Below are 25,860 nucleotides of genomic sequence, written 5' to 3'. Positions count from 1 at the left end.
GAGTGGTTTGAATAGAGATATAGCCAATGTGGTTGAATTGCAACATTATGTAGAGATAGAGGACATGGTGCAAATGGCTATGAAGGTGGAGAGGGAATTAAAGAGAAAATGGACAGCAAGGTACACTTCAGTTTCTAGCACTACTTGGAAATCAAAGTGGGATAGGAATGATCCTGCTGAAGCAAAGAGAAAGATCAAACCACCTAAGGGCAAAGATGAGGGACCTAGCAGCAAAGCCAAGGTAGAATCTCAACCTTCAAGGAATAGAGATATTAAATGTTTTAAGTGTTTGGGTTCAGGGCACATTGCTTCTCAATGTCCAAATAGGCGAGTGATGATTATGCGTGATTGAGCTGAATTATTACATTTTTAATGCTTTTGGAACCAATCTATATTAATTCTTTCATTACTTTATCATTGGTTTTATATGGAAAAATGAATAAATCAAAGTTGTGATTTTAATTGATTAAAAGCATGAATTTCTGCTCTAATTTTATCAACTGTTGATTAATATGGATTATGGTACATATCGCTCGAGCGACGGCTTCCCGCCGCTCGAGCGAAGTCAGGCAGATTCAAACGCTCGACTTCTGCTCGACAGTGGGCTGTAGCGAGTTGCGGGAAAAGAGATCGCTCGAGCGGAGGCATTTGGCCGCTCGAGTGAATTCAGGCAGAGTCGAACGCTCGATGTTCGTTCGACAGGCCGCTCGAGCGAACTTAGGCAGAGTCGAACGCTCGATTTTCGCTCGACACTCCGCTCGAGCGAATATCGCATTTTTACAGATCAGGGTTTATTCCGCCGTCAGAGTATATATATATGTTTTTCTCTTACATCTTAGGGGGGGACTTTCGGCCTGGAAAACTCTGTTTTGATTAGAGAAATAGTTAGAATTTATTTTTTTCTTTGATTTTCGTTCAGATTCAGAGAGGAGGATTCATACAATCGATCATTAACGCAGCTACACAATTTCCACTGGATCATTCACTCACACTGCAGCAGATTGAAGAACTCCTTGAGGGGTCCAATTGCCACTGCAGCTCAGCCTCCTCCACCGCTTCGAATCTTCATCTCCATTCAATTGGCTTGATCTTTTCAATTCCCAACTTGCTATTTCATTTCAGTTTTGAGCTTCTGAATTATTTTAGAGAATTTTGATTTAGACGTTTGAGTAATTTATTTGTTATTCATTTAATTCATGTTATTTATTTTTATCATTTTGTTAACCTTTTATTTTAATATTGATTACAATTACGGTGGTTTAATTTGAGAATTTGTGATTTGAATACAATGATGAACCCTAGAACATTGATTTTGGGGCTTTTCAATTTTCAGTGCATGTTTTGTCAATTACTTCCTAATTTAGTTTAATTCTTAATTTAGTTTTATTAATTTCTGAGTTTAATCTATTAGTCCTTTACATTCCAATCCGACAATCAAAATCTAAAAACATGAATCTAGTCCATGACTAGTACCCTTTTCCATCCATTGCACATACCATCATTTTATTTTCTCTTTGTGAAGTTTTTCACCCTTTTCAACGAGTTTGATTTTTAAGCAACTTTCCCTGAGGAGACGATCAAGAAATTTATTCCTAATTACTACACGACATCCTCCTGCACTTGGGATAGCTTTAGTGCTACACATTTTTGAGTGAGTCAATGCGTGACAATGGGGAGGTGATGTGACTCGGTCTCGAATGTGCTTCCAAGTGTAGAAGTGTCAAGTTGTATCAAGGATAAGTCCAGGATCGTATTTCCACAGGGACAATGGGTTATCAAAGCGTATAAGAGATTTGTGAGTAACAAATGAATCAAGTATGAGAGAGGAAAATAAAATTCAAATGCAATGCAAAAAGATAATCGAAGTTGAAATTAGAGTTTCTAAAAGAAACAAATTAACAAACACTTGGGTTGGGTATGAGACTCTCTTTATTTCGGATTCTAGATAATTTTCTCGATTAACAATCCAATCAAGGCATTGATAAACGGAAGATAAAAAGTTATGCTCAAGTTTTTGCAATATTTTCCTAAGGGATTCTCTACTTTACTAGTCAAACACACATTAACAAACAACTGAAAGAGGCTTTGATAGTTTTCAAGCTTTTGTTGTGCCTTACGTCAACAACAAAACAAGAGCAAGAGCCGCAATCTAATTGCAATTTAAATCCGACTAGTAACTTAGTGAAATCAACAATTATCAACAAAATATTGCATCGATCTAGAATCCAAAACAAATCAAGCTTCATTCCACAACCCAAGCTTCAAAAGTTAGCTACACATGATAATTCTAACAACAAAGATTAATCTAAGTAAAGCCATAACAAAAGCTGAGAGAGACAGAAACCCAAAATGGAAATAAACACCAAGCTGAAACTGAACAAGAAACTGCCTCTCGTTCCGCAACAATCCAGAAGAAAAAAAAAAGAGAAGAAATTACTAAGAACTAAGAAATAAAACTGGGAACCGAACAAGAAAAGGCTAATAACGTACGTAATAAAAAAAAAAAAAAAAGACCAGCCGAAAGCAAAAAAATAAAACCAAGAACTAACTACTGAGAACAAAAAAAAGAAGTGGAAATTAATGAAAGAAGCCGTCCAGGTCTAAACGAAATGAAAGCTACCCCTTCAAGAAATAAAAACTCTGCTCATGTGTCCGTTTAACACGAAAAGGAAAAGAAATAATATTCAGACCAGCTGCTGCGCCTACCTCCTAAACGAAAGTAAGAAAATGAGTAAAAACAAAAACTGCCACCTCCAGCTACAAGAAAAAGAAAGAAATGAAAAAGACTCAGCCCAAAACTAAGAACAAGTCAAATGAATCCGATTCAACTAAACGAAAAACGTAAAAAAAAGGAAGAAGAACTCTTGTTCTGCAAAAGCCAAACGAAAAAAAAAACAGTAAGCAGAAAAATGAAAGAAAGTCTGTCTTGCGTCTAAACCACCAACTAAAAGGAAAATAAATTCAAGCTGCCTAGTTCATGAGGTCTTAAAGTAAAAGCAATACAATAAATGAAAACCAGCCAACCTTGAGGTCTAGTAGCTACTGCTGTAGCCAAAAGAAACAACAAGAAGATAAACTGCAGCCTAGCGTCTAAAAAACAAAAGAAAGAAAATAACAATCCAAGCTAAGCTACTGCCTGTCAAAGCAAGAATACCCCAAAAACTGAGCTACCGAACTCTAGAAAATGAAAACCTCCAGCCGAATAAAAACAAGTTGAAAAGTAAAGAGCCCATTTGTCTTCCCATGTGATCTCCTGCAGCTGCACGTTCAAACATCCGGAAAGAAGAATAATTCTGCTGCTGTTCGAGTGTATTTGTTGCTGCACTTTTAGCTACTCGAAAAAAACAATTCTGCTGCTGTATGTTTACTGGTCTGCATGTTTACTGCATGTGTGAATGGTCTGCATGTTTGAGTCCGAATGAGTGATCTGCTGTATGTGTGAGTTGTTGTCACGTTTGAGGCTGTTGTCTGCTATGTTTGCACTTTTCTGCATGTGTGATATGCTCCTGCATGTGTGAATGGGTGTCTTTCTACTGCTGTACAACGTGTGTGAGCTGGTGTGAGTGGCTGTTCTTTTTTCTACAACGTGCTGTGTTCCTGCATGTGTGAATCTGAATGCTCTGCTGGTCTGCATGTGTGAGCTGGTCCCATGTTTTCTTTCCTTCCATAAATGCCCTACAATATATAAATGAAATGATATTATAGTTTAAGTATTTCAAGGGCAAATATGAGACTTTGATGTGCAAAAATATTGGCATCAATTAATTTGACATTCAATATTAGAATTTGATGCATAATTAAGTATTCAATCCTTATTTGATAAAATAAATCACTCATTTAAACAACTTAATTATGCAATTCTAACCCTTTATCATGATGACTGAGAGTGAGGATGATCGTGATGGAGTGCCCGAGGTGGTTGATGCTAGTGATGACGAAGGAGTGATATACGTTGTGAGTGAGTCTCTTGTTGCTAGGCGTGCTCTCAACACACACATTAAGGTGGATGATGTCGAGCAACAGAGAGAGAACATTTTCCATACTAGATGTCACGTCAACAGCAAAGTATGTAGTATGATCATTGATGGAGAGAGTTGTACTAATGTGGCTAGCACTACTTTGGTTGAGAAATTGAATTTACCAACCTTAAAACACTCTAGACCATACAAATTGCAGTGGTTGAATGATTGTGGGGAAGTTAGGGTGGATAGACAAGTGTTAGTTCCTTTTCCAATTGGGAGGTATCAGGACGAGGTGCTTTGTGATGTTGTGCCTATGCATGCTGGCCATATTTTGTTGGGGAGGCCGTGGTAGTATGATAGGAGGGTGACACATGATGGGTTCAAAAACATGTACAGCTTTGTAAAGGAGGGCAAAACAATCAAGCTTGCTCCTTTAACTCCAAGCCAGGTCTATGAAGACCAACTAAAACTGAAAAGTGAGGTTGCTCAGAAAAGATAGAGTGAAAATGAGAGTGATAAAAAAAGAATGAGTGAAAATGAGAGTGATAAAAAAAGAATGAGTGAAAAAGAGATTGAGCAGAAAAGAAAGAGTGATAGTGAAAATGAACACAACAAAAAGAGTGAAAAAGAAAGTAGAGATGTGGCTGAGAGTAGAGAAAAAAGAGTAGAGCCACGAGAGAAAAAAGAAAGAGAGTCTGCAGAAAGGAAAGGAAAGACAAAAGTGAGTTTCTATGCCAGAGAGAGTGAGGTTAAGATGGCTTTCTTCGCAGATCGCCCTATGATTTTTCTTGTCTATAAAGAGTCTTATCTTACTCTTGATGACACTCACTAGTCTCTTCCTAGTTTGGCTATTTCCTTGTTGCAGGAGTATGATGATGTATTGCCAGAAGAGATGCCTAATGAGTTGCCACCCATTAGAGGCATTGAGCACATTCATAGACTAGTGGTAAGGGCGGACTTGTGAAAGTGTGGGTAGGCACACATTTATAGGCTTGATTCTCCCACTAGGATATGTTTCCCAAAAAAAAAAAATGCTTTACATTTGTGTATTGGAAAAGGCTGCCTATTACCGGGGTCCTGACTAAATAAGAAAGTGGGCGCCTTTTAAAGTGTAATAGCGTGAAAGCCACCACTACAATGGTTTTGACTTACAGTAAGACCTATGGTTATCTCAGATTAACTGCTGTGATTGAAACTGTTAATGCCTCTTGGTAGTCAATCTTGGAATTCTAACCTCATTCCCATGCACTTGAAGAAGTAAGTTTTGTTACATGTAATTCTCTTGGTTGATTAACTAAATGGTGTATAAATCTCCCAGTTGATACAAAATTCAGATTAATCTATTTCCAGTGTTCTTAAACTCAACAAGTCTATTTCATGGCATGCGATTCTCAGATTTTCTCAAATTGAAGTTGGTAATTTTGCTTCTGCATGAATTCATTCGCTTTATTTGCTAGAGTCTAGCAAAAAGTTAGTTGGGGGGTGTGATAAATGGTCAATTATGTGGTATTAATTCTCTTAAATATCTTGAGTTAAAAGTGCTTTATGAGTTAAAATAAGAGTATTAATTAGATAATGTGACTTAACTTTATTTGACATGCGAAATAAGATATTACCCCTAATAAAACATAGATGCATGCATTTTGATGTGGGGCCGACTAATGCTTACGTAAAACTTATATTTGAATCTTGGTCAGTGTCCAGGAGTAAAGCCATTGCCTACATAGTTGAAAAAAAATCTATGAAGATAAAAGACTACTGAAGCCCACGTCCAAGCTGAGAATGATTTTAATTCAAAAAGCAAGTGAAAGAAATAAATGAAGGGAACACAAGGGGGCACTCGGACAGCAGAAGAAATGGCGTGGCCTCAACAGAGGAGAGCCAATCACAGACAAACAACACACATGTTGGAAAGCAGGAGCAACGCAGCTCATGCTGATATTGCTGGATTTCGTTGGAAAGCAGGAGCAACGCAGCACGTTGCAGGAGATCAGTTATTTTATTTCTTTCTTTTTTGGGTAGCTGGACATGCAGCAGATCAGCAGAAGAATAAAACTGCTGGCCCTCAACTTTGACAGAGCTGGGCTTCACTCAAAGAAGAGAACATGCTGGAGTGCTTTTCGGTTCTACACTTGGGGACCACTCGGACGTGCAGTAGCAGCAGAGAGTTATTTTTTCTTTCTTTTTTGTTCGGATAGCTGGAGCAGCAGGAGATCAATTGCATATCACGTTGGAGACCGCTGGATGTGGCAGCACGTTGGAATCTCAAGTTGGAATCTCATCTATGAGGCAGCACGTTGCAGACGCTAGGTAGCAGAGGAGTTCTGAGCTTTGCCTTTATATTATTTTTCGTTGGAGACCTAGTAATAGTTTTTTAGCTTGGAGTTGTTATTTTCTTTCTTTCATTTTAGACGCTAGGCTTCATAATTTATTTTGTCACAGCTTTTACTTTGTTTTTTTTCATTCCAGACCAGGTAGCAGTAGAGTAGCTTTGAGTTCTTAGTCTTTCTTTTCTTTCGAGTAGCTTACTTTTCGTTTTGGAGGAAGCAGCTGGTTTTGGATTTTATTCACTTTGCTTCTTTTGGTTTCTGTTCGGCGGCAGCAGTTTATTTTTGATGAGTTATTTTTTTGTGTCTTACCTTTCGTTCCAGACTCTTTAGGCGGCAGTTTTTGTTTTTTAGTCATTTTCTTTTTCGTTTAGCTGAAGGCAGCAAGGGGAGTTTTAGTTTTATTTTTCTTTCTTTCGTTCAAACAGGGACACAGCAGCAGGGTAGAGTAGTCCTTAGTTTTTTTCTTCTTTCTCTTCTCGTTTAGAGAGGCGGCTGTTTTTGGTTTTGCACACATTATTTACTTTGCTTTTTTCGTCCAGACGCAATGCGGCTGGGTTTGTTTTTTTGTTTTTTCCTTTCACTCTTGCTTTCGTGTAGCTGGAGGCAGCAGAGTAGATTTGTTTTATTTCTTTACTTTTCATTTAGACCTTTGGGCGGCTAGTTTTTGTATTTCACACATTAATTCTTGCTTTGCTTTCAGATAGAGATCTACTGCTAGAAGATGTGTTGATTAATTGGCCTTAACTCTGGTTACAAGCTTAACCAAGGCAAGATAAGGTGAGTACGACACGTCTTGGGCTTGAGGGAAACCAATGGCATGGCATCTGTGGGTTACAATTGGAAGATTGATGGAAAAGATGGGTTTGTTTGAATCAATTCGTCGAATGCTAGAATTGAGTTTCGACGGTTAAGGGGGGAATGCATTTGCTGAGATTTCCCTTGAGAAATTGTTGTAAACGGCATAGGCTAGGGTCTGATTAGTTGCAGCGCACATGGAGATGCACCTAGGTGGTGATTGGCGGTGACTTGGGAGTTGGAATGACCTTCCTTGTATTAAAATGTGGTGGATCAAGTCTAATTTTCTAATTCACTCAAAGAATGAAGGGACACAAAAATAAAAGTATTAATGTCCATATAAAAATGGAGAAAAATAATTAAAAATGAAATTAAGTTTGAAACATGATTTAGACATGATTAATCACTTGTAAGTTGATTAATGCCCTTAACTCCGGTTACAAGCTTAACAAAGGCAAGATAAGGGGCTTATGCACATCTTGAGCTTGAGGGAACATAATGGTATGGCATATGGGGTTACATTCGGAAGAGTAAAAGAAAAGATGGGTTTCTTTGAGTCAATTCGTCCAACGCTAGAATTAAGTTATGACGGTTAAGGTGTGATGTATTTGATGAGGTTTCTCTCAAGAAAATAGTGTAAACAGCATAGGCAAGAGTCCGATTAGCTGCAATGCACATGGAGGTGCACCTATAGGACAATTGGCGATGACTTTGGCATTAGAATGACTTTCCTTATATCGAAAGGGGGTGAATCAAGTCTAATCTGCTAATTCACTCTGAGAATGATGGGAAGCAGCAATAAAAGTATTAATGTCCATATAAAAATGGTGACAAAGAATTAAAATGAAAATTAAGCTTGAAATATGGTTTAGACATGAGTAATCGCTTGTAAGTTGATTAATGCCCTTAACACCAGTTACAAGTTTCACCAAGGCTAGATAAGGCACATCCAGGGCTCCAATTGGAAGAACGATAGAAAAGACAGATTTCCTCATGTCAGTTCATCCCATGCTAGAATTGAGCTGGACGGTTAAGGTGGGATGCATTTGATGACATTTCCCTAGAGAAATTGGAGTAAACGGCATAGGCTAGGGTCTGATTAGTTGCAGCGCACATGGGGATGCACCTAGGTGGTGATTGGCAGTGACTTGGGAGTTGGAATGACTTTTCTTGTATTGAAATGTGGTGGATCAAGTCTAATTTTCCAATTCACTCTAAGAATGATGGGACACAAAAATAATAGTATTAATGTCCATATAAAAATGGAGAAAAAGAATTAAAAATAAAATTAAGTTTGAAACATGGTTTAGACATGATTAATCACTTGTAGGTTGATTAATGCCCTTAACTCCGGTTACAAGCTTAACAAAGGCAAGATAAGGGGCTTATGCACATCTTGAGCTTGAGGGAACATAATGGTATGACATATGGGGTTACAATTGGAAGATTGAAAGAAAAGATGGGTTTCTTTGAGTCAATTCGTCCAATGCTAGAATTAAGTTACGACGGTTAAGGTGTGATTTATTTGATGAGATTTCTCTTTAGAAAATAGTGTAAACAGCGTAGGCAAGAGTCCGATTAGCTGCAATGCACATGGAGGTGCACCTATAGGACAACTGGCGATGACTTTGGCATTAGAATCACTTTCCTTGTATTGAAAGGTGGTGAATCAAGTCTAATCTTCTAATTCACTCTGAGAATGATGGGAAACAGCAATAAAAGTATTAATGTCCATATAAAAATGGTAACAAAGAATTAAAATGGAAATTAAGCTTGAAACATGGTTTAGACATGAATAATCGCTTGTAAGTTGATTAATGCCCTTAACACCAGTTACAAGTTTTACCAAGGCTAGATAAGGGACATCTAGGGCTACAATTGGAAGAACGATACAAAAGACAGGTTTCTTCAGGTCAATTCATCCCATGCTAGAACTGAGTTGGACGGTTAAAGTGGGATGCATTTGATGAGTGATGGGAACCAAGGCAGGCCTACTCTTAAAGATCCTTTGCAAATTCCAGATGGGCCAATTACAAGATCGAGAGCCAAGAAGATCAAGGAAGCAATCCAAGGATTAGTACAAACCACTTGGGTAGAAGCTAGCAAGAGCCCAACACTCAAGATGGGCATGAAAGAAGAAGAACCAGCATTGATCCACTTGATCCAAGCAGTGGAAGACTTGACTTAGAAATATGGCCTTTAGATATTATGGTTTTCAATTTGTTTAGAGGATTTTTATTATTAGTTTTGAATAAGTGGGATTGAGGATGCTTAACCCACATATGTCTTACTTATTTGAACTAGGGTTTAGAAGTACCCGTGGCTACTGTTCACTAAGGGCATTTTTGAGAAAAATGGTCTCAAATTTTAGTCTAGGGTTTTATCATGTTTTGGGGAGGGTATTTAAAGGATGTAACCAGCGATTTCAAGGCAAACATTATTTTATTTCAAATTTTAATTGTGAGTGAGTTTTCTCTTCTTGTTCTTAATTGAACTCTTGAACTTATCAAAGGTAAATCACAACCTTTGTGTCGTTCCTCCTCGTAATTTGAGTTCTTGAGACGGGATTTCAACGGGTCTAGATTTTGATATAATCTAGGTTCTTGAAACGAGTTCTCAACGGGTCTAAATTCTCCATCCATAGACTTGAGTTTGGCGTTCTTGGGTAAGTTTTCAAATTGATTGTCGATTTAAGGGATTCTCTTCCCGCAAGTTCATATCATTTGGTATTCAGAGCAAGGTTTCCATTCAGGTCTACTTCTATCTTTTGTTTATTGCACCTTTAATTCTAGAGTTTCATTGTTATAAGCTTCCAAAAAAAAAAAAGTGCAGAAATTCATTTTTCCTAGGGCTGCGAAAATTTGCACCATTTAGGGTTGAAATTTCTATGGTTTCATTGATTCCCATCTATTTCCTTGTCAATTTTTATGTGTTTGAATTCAATTGTTTGATTATCCCAACTGAATATTTTTGTTTGTGGATGATCAGGATGAGGAAGACCTAACATCTGAAATTAAGTTGGGTAGACATAAAGGAGTTAGGCGTGAAAGAGGATTTGAGGGGAACCTAAGGGGTCGGGATGGTGTTGATAGAGACTTGGGGAGCATCAAAATGACAATACCATCTTTCCAAGGTAGAACTGACCCAGAGGTTTATCTAGAGTGGGAGAAAAAAAATAGATTTGGTATTTGATTATCATAATTACTCTGAGGAGAAGAAAGTAAAGTTGGCAGTAATTGAATTCACTGATTATGATATTATTTGGTGGGATCAATTAGTGACCACTAGGAGGAGGAATCATGAGAAGCCTATAGAGACATGGGGAGAGTTGAAAGCTCTCATGAGGCGGAGATTTGTACCTAGTCACTACTATAGGGACCTTTATCAAAAGCTCCAAAATCTTACACAGGGGTCTAGGAGTGTGGAGGATTACCATAAGGAGATGGAGGTGGCTATGATTCGGGCTAATGTAGAGGAGAACCGGGAGGCCACCATGGCTAGATTTTGAGTGGTTTGAATAGAGATATAGCCAATGTGGTTGAATTGCAACATTATGTAGAGATAGAGGACATGGTGCAAATGGCTATGAAGGTGGAGAGGCAATTAAAGAGAAAATGGACAGCAAGGTACACTTCAGTTTCTAGCACTACTTGGAAATCAAAGTGGGTTAGGAATGATCCTGCTGAAGCAAAGAGAAAGATCAAACCACCTAAGGGCAAAGATGAGGGACCTAGCAGCAAAGCCAAGGTAGAATCTCAACCTTCAAGGAATAGAGATATTAAATGTTTTAAGTGTTTGGGTTCAGGGCACATTGCTTCTCAATGTCCAAATAGGCGAGTGATGATTATGCGTGATTGAGCTGAATTATTGCATTTTTAATGCTTTTGGAACCAATATATATTAATTCTTTCATTACTTTATCATTGGTTTTATATGGAAAAATGAATAAATCAAAGTTGTGATTTTAATTGATTAAAAGCATGAATTTCTGCTCTAATTTTATCAACTGTTGATTAATATGGATTATGGTACATATCGCTCGAGCGACGGCTTCCCGTCGCTCGAGCGAAGTCAGGCAGATTCAAACGCTCGACTTCTGCTCGACAGTGGGCTCTAGCGAGTTGCGGGAAAAGAGATCGCTCGAGCGGAGGCATTTGGCCGCTCGAGTGAATTCAGGCAGAGTCGAACGCTCGATGTTCGTTCGACAGGCCGCTCGAGCGAACTTAGGCAGAGTCGAACGCTCGATGTTCGCTCGACACTCCGCTCGAGCGAATATCGCATTTTTACAGATCAGGGTTTATTCCGCCGTCAGAGTATATATATATGTTTTTTTTTTACATCTTAGGGGGGGACTTTTGGCCTGGAAAACTCTGTTTTCATTAGAGAAACAGTTAGAATTTATTTTTCTCTTTGATTTTCGTTCAGATTTAGAGAGGAGGATTCATACAATCGATCATTAACGCAGCTACACAATTTCCACTGGATCATTCACTCACACTGAAGCAGATTGAAGAACTCCTTGAGGGGTCCAATTGCCACTGCAGCTCAGCCTCCTCCACCGCTTCGAATCTTCATCTCCATTCAATTGGCTTGATCTTTTCAATTCCCTACTTGCTATTTCATTTCAGTTTTGAGCTTCTGAATTATTTTAGAGAATTTTGATTTAGACGTTTGAGTAATTTATTTGTTATTCATTTAATTCATGTTATTTATTTTTATCGTTTTGTTAACCTTTTATTTTAATATTGATTACAATTACGGTGGTTTAATTTGAGAATTTGTGATTTGAATACAATGATGAACCCTAGAACATTGATTTTGGGGCTTTTCAATTTTCAGTGCATGTTTTGTCAATTACATCCTAATTTAGTTTAATTCTTAATTTAGTTTTATTAATTTCTGAGTTTAATCTATTAGTCCTTTACATTCCAATCCGACAATCAAAATCTAAAAACATGAATCTAGTCCATGACTAGTACCCTTTTCCATCCATTGCACATACCATCATTTTATTTTCTCTTTGTGAAGTTTTTCACCCTTTTCAACGAGTTTGATTTTTAAGCAACTTTCCCTGAGGAGACGATCAAGAAATTTATTCCTAATTACTACACGACATCCTCCTGCACTTGGGATAGCTTTAGTGCTACACATTTTTGAGTGAGTCAATGCGTGACAATGGGGAGGTGATGTGACTCGGTCTCGAATGTGCTTCCAAGTGTAGAAGTGTCAAGTTGTATCAAGGATAAGTCCAGGATCGTATTTCCACAGGGACAATGGGTTATCAAAGCGTATAAGAGATTTGTGAGTAACAAATGAATCAAGTATGAGAGAGGAAAATAAAATTCAAATGCAACGCAAAAAGATAATTGAAGTTGAAATTAGAGTTTCTAAAAGAAACAAATTAACAAACACTTGGGTTGGGTATGAGACTCTCTTTATTTCGGATTCTAGATAATTTTCTCGATTAACAATCCAATCAAGGCATTGATAAACGGAAGATAAAAAGTTATGCTCAAGTTTTTGCAATATTTTCCTAAGGGATTCTCTACTTTACTAGTCAAACACACATTAACAAACAACTGAAAGAGGCCTTGATAGTTTTCAAGCTTTTGTTGTGCCTTACGTCAACAACAAAACAAGAGCAAGAGCCGCAATCTAATTGCAATTTAAATCCGACTAGTAACTTAGTGAAATCAACAATTATCAACAAAATATTGCATCGATCTAGAATCCAAAACAAATCAAGCTTCATTCCACAACCCAAGCTTCAAAAGTTAGCTACACATGATAATTCTAACAACAAAGATTAATCTAAGTAAAGCCATAACAAAAGCTGAGAGAGACAGAAACCCAAAATGGAAATAAACACCAAGCTGAAACTGAACAAGAAACGGCCTCTCGTTCCGCAACAATCCAGAAGAAAAAAAAAAAGAAGAAATTACTAAGAACTAAGAAATAAAACTGGGAACCAAACAAGAAAAGGCTAATAACGTACGTAATAAAAAAAAAGAAAAAGACCAGTCGAAAGCAAAAAAATAAAACCAAGAACTAACTACTGAGAACAAAAAAAAGAAGTGGAAATTAATGAAAGAAGCCGTCTAGGTCTAAACGAAATGAAAGCTACTCCTTCAAGAAATAAAAACTCTGCTCATGTGTTCGTTTAACACGAAAAGGAAAAGAAATAATATTCAAACCAGCTGATGCGCCTACCTCCTAAACAAAAGTAAGAAAATGAGTAAAAACAAAAACTGCCGCCTCCAGCTACAAGAAAAAGAAAGAAATGAAAAAGACTCAGCCCAAAACTAAGAACAAGTCAAATGAATCCAATTCAACTAAACGAAAAACGTAAAAAAAGGGAAGAAGAACTCTTGTTCTGCAAAAGCCAAACGAAAAAAAAACAGTAAGCAGAAAAATGAAAGAAAGTCTGTCTTGAGGGATCATAATGGTATGGCATATGGGGTTACAATTGGAAGATTGAAAGAAAAGATGTGTTTCTTTGAGTCAATTCATCCAATGCTAAAATTAAGTTACGACGGTTAAGGTGTGATGTATTTGATTAGATTTCTCTTTAGAAAATAGTGTAAACAGCATAGACAAGAGTCCGATTAGCTGCAATGCACATGGAGGTGCACCTATAGGACAACTGGCGATGATTTTGGCATTAGAATGACTTTCCTTGTATTGAAAGGTGGTGAATTGATTACGCCCAAAGAATAACGCGGCAGTTGTAGCACAGCTTTTGGGTGTCGATTCCACAGGGAGACAAATTAAAAGAATAGCAAGAAGAACAAAGAAACTAAAGAAAAAAATTAAATAAGTAATAGAGAACAAAGATTAATTTTAAATGTAAATCAAAGTGAAGTAAAGTGATTAACAGAAAAAGTACTCAAATTTGAAAAACAGTAGAGCGTCGGGAATCCCTTGCACAAATCTGGTATTTTAATTATTCTTAATTCATTGGATAACTCAATTAGGAACTCAATTCCCGCAATTCCCAATCGGAAGGTATAGATTTATAAACCAGGCTTAAATAAAATGTAACCCTTTGAAAAAACATTCACCACTTTTAAAAAACGTGAATTACTACCCCTATTGATAAAATCCAATGACGACAATATACTCAGGAAGCGATATTGCAACAAAAAACTAAATCAATATAGATAAATAATTGATCCAAACATAATCAAAGAACTAATCCATTCAATAGAAAAAGCATAACTGAATCCATAAACAGAATAAATTCTGTGGTTATTCGGAGAAGAAAATATCAACGATGAATTGAGAATGATAAAACAAAAGAGTTTTAGAAATTGAAAATCAAATACATGAATTAAGAATAAATTAGAAATACCATCTAATGTGCAAGTTCATCCCTAACCCTACTAGAGAATTTAGTTACCCATAAATATACTAGACAACAAAAATCTCCAGAGAAAACTGAAGCGAATGGTGGCCATGGAAGTGATTTTCTCCTCTCTTCAGATCTGCCTCTTGTGCCTCTTCCTCCCCTCCATTTCATGCTAATGATATGCTTATATAGGGTAGGATAGAAACTCTAATGTCCTCTTAATTTCCGCATAAAAAAATCGCCTAAATTTTAGGACTTATCTTGGCAGCCATGTACGGCCTTCAGGATTTCGAATTTGGAAATTCTTATTAGAAACAAAGTTATAACCCTTTAATATAGCTTTCCAATGCATCAAGAATCGCATCAATCCAATATGTGAGTAAAAAGATACAGTCAAAAGACTAAAGTATGTCCAGACTGTCTCCTAGCGAATTTCGGACTTGGACTTCTTGTGGTTTCATTTTGTGATTTTTTTCTTTTTCTTTTCTTCCAAATTGCTCTCAAACCCCATGAATGTCCTCCTTTGAATTTGACTGGACTTGACTTGCTCTTTTATAAACTCTAAAATTAGACATAAAAAAAACTGTTTAGGAGTATCCCAACGTAAATAGAAATTCAATTTAAGAATACACATTAATTCCTATGATTTTTATTCACAGTTTAGCATTTTCGTCCAATAATAGGGTATATAGAGTGCACTTTCGCACACTCTTCACACCCCCCAACTTACTCCTTGCTAGTCCCTAGCAATTTTCATGTCAAAACAACGAAAGAGACCAAAGAAAATCACACATAAAGGCCATCAAGTCACACTTTCCAGATTCACATATCAAAACAATCTAAGGAATCCAATAACCCATCAAGATCAATCCACCTATAGCAATCCATAGAGTGTGTGTGTGTTCTCCAAGCCATAACCATCATACCACTAACCTTGACACATGCAACATCAAGAACATCTTAAGCAAAAGGTTCAACTCCATAACTCACGGGTATAATAGTGTTTCGTGTAAAGGCTCTCTCTATGGAGTTGACAATGGGTGTATACACACTCTCATGGAAAATTAGGCAATTATGTACAAGCAACAAGCAAACATTGATCTTATGATAGGCACACTAACAAATGAGACTTCCATCAATCTTTCCAACAGCTTACTTAGGATCAGAATGGTCAACAAAAAAGGTTGTAATGTGGCTTGGTTTTGGGGTTATATAAAAAAAAAAGGATGAAAGGGATTCAAAAACTTCCAAGTACATATAAAGGGAATTTTATTAAATATCTCAATAGACCACACTTCTCACTTGATATACTCTCCAACTTTTCAGATCATCAAATAATAGTGCTTTTCCTTCTTCTTCCTCTTTTTTTTTTTCAACAATTTGATGGACAAACACATGCCACTTTTGTATTCTTTCCATCTCTACCAACTTTTTTTTTTTTGGGAGCTCACTCAATTGAACACTTTGCGACTTGTACTCTTCTCTTTTTTTTTTCGTCTTCTTCTTCTTCTTAATTGAAAATGATAAAATTAAAGAAAGAAAATACAAATTCCACACCTAGTATACACTTGGAAGTAAAAAGGGTAAGAAAATCTTTGTATAGGTTATACTCCAATGTGGAGACGCATGGATGATATGGGCATATGAAAAGAAAAAGCTACAAGTGTTTATTGGCTCAAAGTTGGCTACTAGGGGTCTATGATGGAAATGATAGCTTGAAAGGCCCAAACGTTAATCCTAAGTTGACCTTCGTCATATCCCAAGTATATCCACCATTGTACCACAAACCATGTAATGATATTCTCAAAAGAAGTGCCCAATTCAACAGATCAATGAACGCTTATCACAATTTACTGCATTTGTATGCTCTCAATCCTCTCCAAACTCACATGAATACTTAAGCAAAAGAGTTCTCTAGCTACATGTGTCAAACCACCATCTTACCACAAAACTTGGATAAGTGCATTAAGGATTCTGTGAATGTTTCAGCAAAAAAATGATTTGGTGGGTTTGGTGAATTCACGAAGATGGCTATGAATGAGAATGAGTACACATGTGAAAATGATGCACGTGTGATGCAAATTAAAAAAATTGACACATGAAAATATGCCACAGAGTTCCAACAAGCATTTTAAATACTGAATTTGCACCACCACCCCCCAACTTAAATGAAACATTGTCCTCAATGTTTAAGAATCAAAATTGAATGGGGAGTAACTAAAAATGGTAGAATACACCTGATGAGTGACGTGGGTAGCTCCGTAAACACCAAAGATGGTAATCTGAAATGACGAAATGAAACTATCCTGCAATCAAAAACAAAGAAAACAACAGCAAGCAAAAAGGAAAAGAAAGAAAATAAGAAAAAACAAAAACAAAACAAAGCAAAACAAAATAAATAAAGAAACACATACCTTGGTGATGTGGTCAAGATTGATAGACTGGATCCACAAGTGGAATGTCTTCCACTTTCGGAACTTGCCTATCAGTTAATATTTTAAGGCGTTGACCATTTACTTTAAAGATCCGACCATCCTTAGGATCTTCTATTTCTACCGCCCCATTTACAAAAACATTCCTTACTAAAAATGGGTCAGTCCACCTAAACAGAAGTTTTCCTTTGTACTTGTGAGATCCAAAATCATATAAGCATATTCGGTCATTAGGTTTAAACCTCTTCCTAAGAATATTTTTATCATGAAACGTTTTCATTTTAACCTTATAGACTTTAGACTTAGGCAAAGATTTCAATTTAACTCTTGGTGCTTTCATACTTACAGGAATCTGTTTTCCACATTTCTTAGGCAACTCCTCAAATTTCTGTTGCCAAACCTGTGTGCCATAATCCTGAGTTTCATCAAAAATAGCACAAATATCAATAACATCAGATGAATCACCAACAGATATATTAAACTCAGAATTCACAAGGGAATATTCAAGGGGATCAAAATCATGAGTTGTGTGAACTCCCTTGTCTATGAGTGAATCAATCATATACGTTTAGTGGCACTCGTCATCTGTTGGCTACTTCTCAATATGGAAAATGTTGACCTCCATGGTCATGTTTCCAAAAGATAACTTCATCAACCCATTCTTGCAATTTATAAGTGCATTAGCTATAGCAAGGAAAGGTCTACCTAATATGAGAGGAACCTTAGAGTTAGACTCAACAACTGATTGAGTGTCCAAAATTAAGAAATCAATAGAATAATAAAACTTGTCAATTTGGATCAAAACATCCTCAACTATCCTTCTCGGTTTCTTAACTGAACGATCAACCAACTGAAGTACAACAGAAGTAGGCTTAATTTCACCCAAACCAAGCTGCAAAAATGGAATAAGGCATCAAATTAACACTAGCTCCTAGATCTAGCAAGGCTTGCCCAAACTCATGATTCTCAATATTACATGCAATGGTTGGACAACCAGGATCCTTGTACTTAGGGGGAATTAGCTGCTCAATTAGAGCACTAACTTGCTCTGTCAGAAATGCTGTCTTCTTAACATGGTGCTTCCTCTTAACTGTACACAAATCTTTAAGAACTTTTGCATAAGTGGGAACTTGTTTAATAACATGCAAAAGAGGAAGGTTAATCTTTACCTGCCTGAGGTTCTCCAAGATTTCATTACTAGGATCCAAAGTTCGCATACCAGATTTTAAAGCTTGAGGAAATGGTACCTTAACTGGACTCTTGATTACCTCGGCATCCTTGGGGAAATCGATGCTATCATTGCTTTGTTCCTCTTCAACATCCTCTTGCTTATCAGTTATTGGGATGTGTAAGGACTTACCACTTCTTGTCATAATGGCATTGACTTCTTTTAAATTTTTTTGTGCCATATGCTGACCTTCGGGTGCGGATTGAGCTTGAGAAGGAAACTTGCCACGCTCATTCATACTCAAGGAGCTCATTATCTTGGATATATGACTCTTTATCTCTTTGTTTTCTTCAACAATCTGCATAATCAAAGATTCAAAATTTTGATTAGTTTTACTTTGTGCCTCAATAAAAGCATGCAAAGTGTCTTCTAAAGGACTCCTAGAAGATGAAGGTGCATGATATGGTGCAGGATATGATCTAGGGGGTTATGCTGGCGGCTGGTTTTTAGACTTCCAGCTAAAATTGGGGTGATTACGCCACTCAGGATTGTAGGTATCAGAGAAAGGTGCAACAGGCTTCATGAACATACCTAACGCATTACATTGTTCCTCATACATCCCTCTCATTTGAGCAAATGTGGGACACTCTTGGGCAAGGTGATCTACCCCACCACACACAAAACATCGTCCAAAAGACTCTGCATGATTAGCCACATGTGTTGGCTTTAAGTCTTTATTCTTCAACACCTCTAGCTCCCTAGTGAGCATCTCAACCTTAGCCTTTAGGTTATCTTCTTCCCTGAGATGGTAAATTCCACCACCATTTAGGTTTCCTGCAGGTCGTGACCTATTTGTGCTCTCAGTAGCACTAGGTCCAGTCCAAGTGTGAGCTTTTTCAACAAGCTCATTGAGGTATTCTATGGCCTCATTAGGATCTTTCTGTAAGAACTCACCATTACACATAATCTCCACAAATTGACGCTCTCTAGGTGTAAGTCCCTCATAAAAATAGCTCACTAAGCGCCAATTCTCATATCCATGGTAAGGACACATACTCAATAGCTCCTTAAATCTCTCCCAAGACTGATACAAAGTCTCACTATCCTTTTGTACAAAGGTGGAGATTTGCCTTTTTAAAGCATTGGTCTTATGTTAGGGAAAGTATTTATTAAAGAAGACCTAAGTCATCTCATTCCATGACCCAATAAATCGTGGTCTCAATGAGTATAGCCAACTCTTAGCTCTATCTTTCAAAGAGAAAGGAAAGAACGTAAGTCTCACAATGTCATCAGTTGCATTTTGACTATGAAAAGTCGCAACTACTTCCTCAAACTCCCTAATGTGCACATATGGATTTTCATTTTTCAAGCCATGAAAAGTAGGGAGTAACTGTATCATCCCTGTTTTAAAATCCAATTGGCGAATATTAGCTGGAAACATGATCCTTGATGGTGTGGCTGTGCGTGTAGGGTGGAGGTAATCCTGAAGGGTCCTAATGGGTTGATCTTCGTGTTTACTCATTTTCTCATAATTACAGAATTATCAAACAAATGATCAGAAGAATTAAACTCTGACTCTAACACAGGTTTACAAGCAAACCGACCCAACGCGTCTCTATACCTGTGCATGCAAGGTAGAGAAAAACCCAACACTTAAAAGAACTACAAAAAAGAAAAAGAAAATAAAAAAAAAATGAAGCAAGCTAAAATAGGGAACGAAGTTACCGCCTTTACAAACTGTTGAAACAAAAAACTATCTCACAAATCTTCTACCGTCTCCCCGGCAACGGCGCCAAAATTTAATTACGCCCAAAGAATAACGCGGTAGTTGTAGCACAGCTTTGGGGTGTCGATTCCACAGGGAGACAAATTAAAAGAATAGCAAGAAGAACAAAGAAACTAAAGAAAAAAATTAAATAAGTAATAGAGAACAAAGATTAATTTTAAATGTAAATCAAAGTGAAGCAAAGTGATTAATAGAAAAAGTACTCAAATTTGACAAACAGTAGAGCGTCGGGAATCCCTTGCACAAATCTGGTATTTTAATTATTCTTAATTCATTGGATAACTCAATTAGGAACTCAATTCCCGCAATTCCCAATCGAAAGGTATAGATTTATAAACCAGGCTTAAATAAAATGTAACCCTTTAAAAAAACATTCACCACTTTTAAAAAACGTGAATTACTACCCCTATTGATAAAATCCAATGACGACAATATACTCAGGAAGCGATATTGCAGCAAAAAACTAAATCAATTCAGATAAATAATTGATTCAAACATAATCAAAGAACTAATCCATTCAATAGAAAAAGCATGACTGAATCCATAAACAAAATAAATTATATGATTATTCGGAGAAGAAAATATCAACGATGAATTGAGAATGATAAAACAAAAGAATTTTAGAAATTGAAAATCAAATACATGAATTAAGAATAAATTAGAAATACCATCTAATGTGCAAGTTCATCCCTAACCCTACTAGAGAATTTAGTTACCCATAAATATACTGGACAACAAAAATCTCCAGAGAAAACTGAAGCGAACGGTGGCCATGGAAGTGATTTTCTCCTCTCTTCAGATTTGCCTCTTGTGCCTCTTCCTCCCCTCCATTTCGTACTAATGATATACTTATATAGGGTAGGATAGAAACCCTAATGTCCTCTTAATTTCCGCATAAAAAAATCGTCTAAATTTTAGGACTTATCTTGGCAGCCACGTATGGCCTTCAGGATTTCGAATTTGGAAATCCTTATTAGAGACAAAGTTATAGCCCTTTAAGATAGCTTTCCAATACATCAAGAATCGCATCAATCCAATATGTCAGTAAAAAGATACAGTCAAAAGACTAAAGTATGTCCAGACTGTCTCCTAGCGAATTTCGGATTTGGACTTCTTGTGGTTTCATTTTGTGATTTTTTTTCTTTTTCTTTTCTTCCAAATTGCTCTCAAACCCCATGAATGTCTTCCTTTAAATTTGATTGGGCTTGACTTGCTCTTTTATAAACTCTGAAATTAGACAAAAAAAAAAAAAAACTGCTTAGGAGTATCCCAACATAAATAGAAATTCAATTTAATAATACACATTAATTCCTATGATTTCTATTCACATTTTAGCATTTTAGTCCAATAATAGGGTATATAGAGTGCACTTTCGCACACTCGTCATGAATCAAGTCTAATCTTCTGATTCACTATGAGAATGATGGGAAACAACAATAAAAGTATTAATATCCATATAAAAATGGTGACAAAGAATTAAAATGGAAATGAAGTTTGAAACAAGGTTTAGTCATGACTAATCGCTTGTAAGTTGATTAATGCCCTTAACACGGGTTACAAGTTTCATCAAGGCTAGATAAGGCACATCTAGGGCTACAATTGGAAGAACGAGAGAAAAGACAGGTTTCTTCATGTCAGTTCATCCTATGCTAGAGCTGAGCTGGACGGTTAAGGTGGAATGCATTTGATGAGATTTCCCTTGAGAAATTAGTGTAAACGGCATAGGCTAGGGTCTGATTAGTTGCAGCGCACATGGAGATGCACCTAGGTGGTGATTGGCGGTGACTTGGGAGTTGGAATGACCTTCCTTGTATTAAAATATGGTGGATCAAGTCTAATTTTCTAATTCACTCTAAGAATGAAGGGACACAAAAATAAAAGTATTAATGTCCATATAAAAATGGAGAAAAAGAATTAAAAATGAAATTAAGTTTGAAACATGATTTAGACATGATTCATCACTTGTAAGTTGATTAATGCCCTTAACTCCGGTTACAAGCTTAACAAAGGCAAGATAAGGGGTTATGCACATCTTGAGCTTGAGGGAACATAATGGTATGGCATATGGGGTTACATTTGGAAGATTAAAAGAAAATATGGGTTTCTTTGAGTCAATTCGTCCAATGCTAGAATTAAGTTACAACGGTTAAGGTGTGATGTATTTGATGAGATTTCTCTTTAGAAAATAGTGTAAACAGCATAGGCAAGAGTCCGATTAGCTGCAATGCACATGGAGGTGCACCTATAGGACAATTGGCGATGACTTTGGCATTAGAATGACTTTCCTTATATCGAAAGGTGGTGAATTTCATGAGATTTCCCTTAGGAAATTATTAAGGTGGGATGAATTTGATGAGATTTCCCTTAGGAAATTGGTGTTAACGGCATAGGCTAGGGTCCGATTAGTTGCAACGCACATGGAGATGCACCTAGGTGGTGATTGGCGGTGACTCGGGAGTTGCAATGACTTTCCTTGTTTTGAATGTGGTGGATCAAGTCTAATCTTCTATTCCACTCTAAGAATGATGGGAAACAACAATAAAAGTATTAATGTCCATATAAAAATGGTGAGAAAAATTAAAAAGAAAATTATTCTTGAAACATGGTTTAGAGATGACTAATCACTTGTAAGTTGATTAATTGTCCTTAACTCCGGTTACAAGCCTTACCACGGCAAGATAAGGTGAGGACGGCACGTCTTGGGCTTGAGGGAAACCAATGGGATGGCATCTGTGGTTTACAATAGGAAGATTGATGGAAAAGATGAGTTTGTTTGAGTCAATTCGTCCAATGCTAGAATGGAGTTTCGACAGTTAAGGGAAGATGCATTAGCTGGTATTTCCCTTGAGAAAATGGTGTAAACGGCATAGGGTAGAGTCCGATTAGTTGCAATGCACATGGAGGTGCACCTTGGTGGCAATTGGCGGTGACTTGGGCATTGGAATGGCTTTCATTGTTTTGAAAGGTGGTGAATCAAGTCTAATATTCTAATTCACTCTGGGAATTATAGGAAGCAACAATAAAAGTATTAATGTCCATATAAAAATGGTGACAAAGAATTAAAAAGGAAATTAAGCTTGAAACATGGTTTAGACATGAGTAATCAATTGTAAGTTGATTAATGCCCTTAACACCGGTTACAAGTTTCACCAAGGCTAGATAAGGCACATCTAGGGCTACGATTGGAAGGATGATAGAAAAGACAGGTTTCTTCATGTCAGTTCATCCCATGCTAGAACTGAGCTAGACGGTTAAGGTGGGATGCATTTGATGAGATTTCCCTTGAGAAATTGGTGTAAACGGCATAGGCTAGGGTCCGATTAGTTGCAACGCACATGGAGATGCACCAAGGTGGTGGTTGGCGGTGACTTGTGAGTTGGAATGACTTTCCTTTAATTGAAATGTGGTGGATAGCGTCTAATTTTCTAATTCACTCTAACAACGATGGGACACAAAAATAAAAGTATTAATGTCCATAAGAAAATGGAGAAAAAGAATTAAAAATGAAATTAAGTTTAAAACATGGTTTAGACATGATTAATCACTTGTAAGTCGATTAATACAAGGAAGGATAAGGGGCTTATGGCACATCTTGAGGTTGAGGGAACATAATGGTATGGCATATGGGGGTTACAATTGGAAGATTGAAAGAAATGATGGGTTTCTTTGAGTCAATTCATCCAATGCTAGAATTAAGTTATGACGGTTAAGGTGTGATGTATTTGATGAGATTTCTTTTTAGAAAATAGTGTAAATAGCATAGGCAAGAGTCCGATTAGCTCCAATGCACATGGAGGTGCACCTACAGGACAACTAGCGATGACTTTGGCATTAGAATGACTTTCCCTGTATTGGAAGGTGGTAAATCAGGTCTAATCTTCTAATTTACTCTGACAATGATGGGAAATAACAATAAAAGTATTTATTGTCCGTATAAAAATGGTGACAGAATTAAAAAGGAAATTAAGCTGGAAGAATGAAGGAAAATAAGGGTTTGTTCGAGTCAATTTGTCCAATGCTAGGACTGAGTTTCGACGGTTATGGTGGGATGCATTTGCTGAGATTTGCCGTTAGAAAATGATGTAAACGGCATAGGGTAGAGTCCGATTAATTGCGATCCACATGGAGGTGCACCCAGGTTGAGATTGGCGGTGACTCTGGCGTTGGAATCACTTTCCTGGTTTTGAAATGTGGTGTATCAAGTCTAGTCTTCTATTTTAATCTAAAAAAGATGGGAAACAACAATAAAAGTATTAATGTCCATATAAAAATGGTGACAAAGAATTAAAAAGGAAATTAAGCCTGGAACATGGTTTAGACATGAGTAATCGCTTGTAAGTTGATTAATGCCCTTAGCACTAGTTACAAGTTTCACCGAGGCTAGATAAGGCACATCTAGGGCCACAATTGGAAGAACGATAGAAAAGACAGGTTTCTTCATGTCAGTTCGTCCCATGCTAGAACTGAGCTAGACGGTTAAGGTGGGATGCATTTGATGAGACTTCCCTTGAGAAATTGGTGTAAACGGCATAGGCTAGGGTCCGATTAGTTGCAACACACATAGAGTTGCTCCTAGGTGGTGATTGGCAGTGACTTGGGAATTGGAATGACTTTCCTTGTAGTGAAATGTGGTGGATCAAGTCTAATTTTCTAATTCACTCTAAGAATGATGGGAAACAAAAATAAAAGTATTAATGGCCATATAAAAATGGAGAAAAAGAATTAAAAAAGAAATTAAGCTTGAAACGAGGTTTAGACATGATTACTCACTTGTAAGTCGATTAATACAAGGCAAGATAAGGGGCTTATGGCACATCTTGAGGTTGAGGGAACATAATGGTATGGCATATGGGGGTTACAATTGGAAGATTGAAAGAAATGATGGGTTTCTTTGAGTCAATTCATCCAATGCTAGAATTAAGTTATGACGGTTAAGGTGTGATGTATTTGATGAGATTTCTCTTTAGAAAATAGTGTAAATAGCATAGGCAAGAGTCCGATTAGCTCCAATGCACATGGAGGTGCACCTACAGGACAACTAGCGATGACTTTGGCATTAGAATGACTTTCCCTGTATTGGAAGGTGGTAAATCAGGTCTAATCTTCTAATTTACTCTGACAATGATGGGAAATAACAATAAAAGTATTTATTGTCCGTATAAAAATGGTGACAGAATTAAAAAGGAAATTAAGCTTGAAACATGGTTTGAAATGTGGCAACTAATCGTGTGTTGCAACTAATCGGACCCTAGCCTATGCCGTTTACACCAATTTCTCAAGGGAAGTCTCATCAAATGCATCCCACCTTAACCGTCTAGCTCAGTTCTAGCATGGGACGAACTGACATGAAGAAACCTGTCTTTTCTATCGTTCTTCCAATTGTGGCCCTAGATGTGCCTTATCTAGCCTCGGTGAAACTTGTAACTAGTGCTAAGGGCATTAATCAACTTACAAGCGATTACTCATGTCTAAACCATGTTCCAGGCTTAATTTCCTTTTTAATTCTTTGTCACCATTTTTATATGGACATTAATACTTTTATTGTTGTTTCCCATCTTTTTTAGATTAAAATAGAAGACTAGACTTGATACACCACATTTCAAAACCAGGAAAGTGATTCCAACGCCAGAGTCACCGCCAATCTCAACCTGGGTGCACCTCCATGTGGATCGCAATTAATCGGACTCTACCCTATGCCGTTTACATCATTTTCTAACGGCAAATCTCAGCAAATGCATCCCACCATAACCGTCGAAACTCAGTCCTAGCATTGGACAAATTGACTCGAACAAACCCTTATTTTCCTTCATTCTTCCAATTGTAACCCACAGATGCCATGCCATTGGTTTCCCTCAAGCCCAAGACGTGCCCTGCTCCCCTTATCTTGCCTTGGTTAAGTTTGTAACTGGAGTTAGGGTCAATTAATCAACTTACAAGTGATTAGTCGTCTCTAAACCATGTTTCAAGATTAATTTCCTTTTTAATTCTTTCTCACCATTTTTATATGGACATTAATACTTTTATTGTTTTTTCCCATCA

At 37.1% G+C, this 25,860-nt stretch overlaps 1 non-coding gene across 1 annotated transcript; it reads left to right on the top strand.

Annotated features, from left to right (window-relative positions):
- Nucleotides 1–19,069: 19,069 nt before the first annotated feature.
- On the top strand, nt 19,070–19,177 carry LOC122314584. The gene has a single exon (XR_006243803.1). It is a non-coding gene; the product is annotated as a small nucleolar RNA R71 (small nucleolar RNA).
- Nucleotides 19,178–25,860: the final 6,683 nt, after the last annotated feature.

The sequence above is a fragment of the Carya illinoinensis genome, chromosome 6, assembly GCF_018687715.1.
Source record: "Carya illinoinensis cultivar Pawnee chromosome 6, C.illinoinensisPawnee_v1, whole genome shotgun sequence".
Classification (NCBI taxonomy): Eukaryota; Viridiplantae; Streptophyta; class Magnoliopsida; order Fagales; family Juglandaceae; genus Carya; species Carya illinoinensis.
This window is presented reverse-complemented; position numbering and strand designations above follow the sequence as displayed.